This window comes from Oxyura jamaicensis, chromosome Z (assembly GCF_011077185.1).
Source record: "Oxyura jamaicensis isolate SHBP4307 breed ruddy duck chromosome Z, BPBGC_Ojam_1.0, whole genome shotgun sequence".
Lineage (NCBI taxonomy): Eukaryota > Metazoa > Chordata > Aves > Anseriformes > Anatidae > Oxyura > Oxyura jamaicensis.
The window spans coordinates 31,592,271-31,597,254 of record NC_048926.1 but is presented as its reverse complement, the minus strand read 5'-3'; positions in this window follow the sequence as shown (position 1 = coordinate 31,597,254).

Here is a 4,984-nt window from a genome sequence, read left to right as displayed (position 1 = left end):
AATGCTTCATAATAGTATAGGTACTTTAGCATCACTTACAGAAACAAGTGAGATGTTAAATTTTTTTTTTTTTTATTCTGAATCTTTTATCATTGAAGAAAGCATTAGAAGGAAATAATATTAGATGAATGATTGGTTTATCACCTAGGAAGGTAAGTACAATGATTTTAGGCTTTAATAATGAAACAATCGTAAAACTTGTTTGGACAGAGATTTCTGTGAAAGAGATTTGGCTGTGAAATTGTGAATTGTTTTTTTAATTATTTTTGACTGTTTAGAACTCCGTCTGCAGGGAGTACCTGAGCCTGTTGCTACCAAAGGAGGCTGACAGAGATACTGCCTGCTTGAAATGCAAGCAGGTGGAGGATCTGATCAGCCTGGTGGCAGAGATCAAGAAAGAAGTGGAGAGATTAAAGACTACCAGGGAGCGTGAGTAGGAGTTAGACTTCTAGAGTAACTCCCTGCCATGCCTGGGAGAAAGGCACCAGGGTGATACACTCCAAACAGTGATAGACCCCCTGCCCTGTCCCCCCTTAGTGATCATTCAGGCTGGCAGTGATGAAATTGCTAAGAGAAGCCTGAAGGCTATCAAAAAGGGCTTGAGAGTGTTGGGGAAGTTACTGGGTGGAGTGGAAGCACAGTTGGTGTTTTCCTCTATTCCTTCAGTTGTGAGAAGGGATACTGAGCAGACTTGGAAAGCCCAGATGATCAATACGTGGCTGAGAGGCTCATGTCATCGCAGGAATATGGGGGTTTTGGTCAAGGGGATGTTTACTTGGCACCTGGCCTGTTGGTTGCAGATGGGTCCCAACTGTCTAAAAGGGAAAAACGGGTTCTAGCCCAGGAGCTGGAAGGGATAATTGAGGAGGCTTTAATCTAGGTACGAAGGGGAACAGGGCTGAAATGAGGCTCTACAGAAATGAGCCTGGGGGAGCAATCCCAGGGTTGGGGATGAGGACAGTGGTGCAAATGAAGTGCATCTACACTAATTCATGCAGCATGAACAACAAACAGGAGGAGCTGGAAATCATTATGTGGCAAATAAACTATAACCTAGTTGCCATCACTGAAACGTGGTGGGACCACTCCCACAACTGGAGTGCTACAATGGCTGTCTACAAGCTCTTCAGAAGGGACAGGCTACGATGGAGGGGTGGTGGTGTGGCACCCAGCAACCCCCATGCCCCAATAACCAGAGAACAAGCAACCTGAGATGGCAAGGTGTCTCCTGAATCACCTCTCTTTGTTCCCTCTAAACTCTTTACATCCCTGATGGCCTCATCGTTAAGAGTCTGATGTTATCACCAACCACAGGGCTTGTCAACCCCTATGGCTACAATCCCACAGTCCTGAAGGGCAGAGGAGTCCAGGAAGGCTGGATGCTCCTCAAGAAGGAGATCTTTAAGACACAGGAGCAAGCTGTCCCCATGTGCAGTAAGATGAACCAGCATGGCTGAACAGGGAAATTTTGCTGAGTGCCCAGGAGAAAAAGAGAGTCTATATGCAGTGGAAGAAGGGGCAAACAACTCAGGGAGAGTTTGCCCTTGCTTTACTAGCCAGACCACTTATCCTTGGAGTACTCAGCCTCCCAATTTGGAATTCTAGAACAGGAAGCAGAAGAATCCCCACCCCCACCCCCACCGCCCCAGTTCAGGTGGAAGTAGTTAGAGAGCTGCTGCTCCATCTGGACTGTCACAAGTCCATGGGGCCAGATGAGATCTACCCAAGGGTGCTAAGGGATTTAACATGATTTCTGGTCCACTTTCCATCATCAATCAGTGGTCATGGTCTTCCAGAGAGGTCCCAGATAACTGGAAAATTACTAATGTGATGCTAATCAATAATGAAGCCATAAGGAGGACATAGGGAACTACTGGCCTGTCAGCCGGATTTTGGTTCCAAGAAAGGTGATGGAACAGGTCATCTTGAATTCAATCACGTAGCATGAGTGGAGCAACCAGGGGACCAGGCCGAGTCAGCATGGGTTCATGAAAAACGAGTCCTTGCCTGACCAACCTCATCTCCTTCTATGCCTTCTATAGCCTTCTGTGAACAGGTGACCTGCCTGGTGGATGAGGGAAAGGCTGCTGACGTAGTCTACCTAGGCTTCAGCAAGGCCTTTGACACTGTCTCCCATAGTATTCTCCTGGAGAAGCTGGCAGTCCACGGCTTGGGTAGGTACACTCTGTGCTGGATTAAAAACTGACTGGACGGCCAGGCCCACAGGGTGGTGATGAACAGAGTGAAATCCAGCTGCCAAACAGTCACCAGTGGTGTTCCCCAAAGTTCAGTTTTGGGGTCCGTCCACTTTGATATCTTTATTGATGATTTGAATGAGGGAATTGAGTGCACCTTCAGTAAGTTTGCAGCTGACACCAAGCTGGGAGAAACTGTTGATCTTCTGGAGGGTAGCAAGGCCCTGCAGAGGGACCTGGCCAGGTTGGATGAATGGGCAGAGGTCCATGGGATGAGGTTCAACATGGCTAAGTGCTGGGTCTTGCAGTTTCGTCACAACATCCTTATGCAGCACTACAGGCTTGGGACAATGTGGCTTGAAAGCTGTTCAGGGGAAAAGGATCTGGGGGTGCTGGTTTACTCTCACCTGAACGTGAGCCGGCAGTGTGCCCAGGTGGCCAAGAAGGCCAACAGCACCCTGGCATGTATGAGTAATAGCGTAGCAACAGGACCAGGGAGGTGATTGTCCCCTTATATTCTGCTCTGGTGAGGCCGCACCTCAGGTAGTGTGTTCAGTTTGTGGTACAAGAATGTTGTACTGCAGTGCAAAAAGGACATGGAGGCCCTGGAGCATGTCCAGAGAAGGGCTGTGAGGATCATGAAGGGCATGGAACACAAGTCCTATGAGGAGTGGCTGAGGGAACTGCGATTGTTTAGTCTGGAGAAGAGGAGGCTCAGGGGAGACCTTATTGTTCTCTACAGCTACCTGAAAGGAAGATGTAGGGAGCTGGGGATTGGACTCTTCTTGCAGATAACTAGTGATAGTACTAGAGTTATTCGCCTCAAGTTGCACCAGGGAAGGTATAGGTTGTAAATTAGGAGACATTTCTTCTCAGAAATGGTAGTTAGGCATTGGAACGGGTTGCCTAGGGTGTGGTGGAATCACAGTTCCTAGGGGTGTTTGAGGAGAGGTTGTACTTGGTGCTTGGGGCATGGTTTAGTGGATGAGTTTGGTGGTAGGGGGATGGTTGGACCAGGTGTTCTTGGAGGTCTTTTCCAGCTTTAATAATTCTATGATTCTATGAATCAAACCCTCTCTGATACCCAGGGAAATCGTTCCATTACATTCAGTAAACTTCAGAGACAGTCTTACCGCATCTCTGCCAGAATGGAAAAATTCTAAATACTGTAATTTGAAGTTTTAAAAGCAATTAATGTTCTTCCAAAGAAAAGATGAAAGATTGAAATGCTAGTGTGAAGAATATGGTCCTGTCAATACAGATTACTAAATCAGTTTACAAATATATTTTTATATATGTATTTGCAGTTACAAGCAATTTTCCAAATTAGGAGACGATAGTCAAAAATAGTTCTGAGATTTCTCTTGATTATAGCCAGATTTGGGGAGGGTCAATAGACAGATTTGAAATAGGTCATACAAAATAACACATTAAGATGTAAAACCATATAGTTGTTTTAGATGACTGCAAACATATTTTTAAATGGGAAATATGGCAATACATTTTGGAGAAAAGGAACAATATCAGTAGCCTTTCATTAAGTAGAACAGTTCTGCCAAGTTCTACATGTCAGGAAAAACAAACAAACAAACAAACAAAAAACGGATTGCTGTAAAATAGTTGCAGACAGAATTTTATACCTCAGGAGGATTAAGGATTTGTATGTTGCTGGTCAGATTTTAGATACAACATGACTTTAACTACTTTTCCTGGAGTGGAAAAACTTTCTTGCAGTGTCTCTTCTGCTGTTGATAATTTTACTCAATGAATTTCATTCCTGTGCAGAGGACATATCTAATACCCATGGAGATAAATTAAAAAATAAATAAATAAATCCTGCAAACATTTCAGCATTTGCTTCTTTTTCCATGACTAAGGAGCTCTTCAAACTCTTCAATTTTAGCAGGTTTGCTGATGTGTATAGACTTAAATGTTCTTTTTTGTTTGTTTGTTTTTGTTTTTGTTTTTAACAGTTCTGGATATAAATGACTATCTGGAAATAAAAGACTATCTTCTAAATTTCTGGTTCTTTTATCTTGTACTTGTCCTAAGTGTAACGGCGAATTTTCATGAAAAAAAAATTGTTCAGCAGAACTAACATAAAGTCAGTTGTTTGACTCTTTAATTAATATGTTAATATAAAATCTGAAAATATGATCCTACACTTTTTACTCGGAGATAACATTTTACTGACTATATTTGGGCCAATATTTAAAGGTGCCTGGAAACTGATGAAGATGTAACTCTGATGACACCAATGACAAAAAAAGTCTGCAACAACTGAGTTTGGTGCAGTGCTTTCAAGTAAATTGTTGCTTCAGTAGAAACTGTATCTTCATTTTTTTCCAGTAACAAATATTGAAAATGTTTGTTGTTGTGTTTTTGGCTGGGAGAGTGAGTGAGTGGCTGTGTGGTACTAAGCTGCCTGCTGGGGCTAAACCATAGCATTTATTTACATTCTAATAGGGAATACAGTAAAGATGGCTGAAAACATTGGAGTGTCAGCCTTTATGTGCAAGATTAGCATTGAATGCTAGAAAGAGAAATGTGGATCAGAAGGTTTAGAAAAGTCAACAGGTACCAAAGGAAAGGGGAAGGGGAAGGGGAAGGGGTAAGGGGAAGGGTAGGAAAGGGGTAGGGGTAGGGAAGGGGTAGGAGTAGGGGTAGGGGTAGGGATAGGGCAGGGCAGGGCAGGGCAGGGCAGGGCAGGGCAAGGAAGGGCAAGGCAAGGAAGGGCAGGGCAGGAAAGGGCAGGGCAGGGCAGGGCAGGGCAGGGCAGGGCAGGGCAG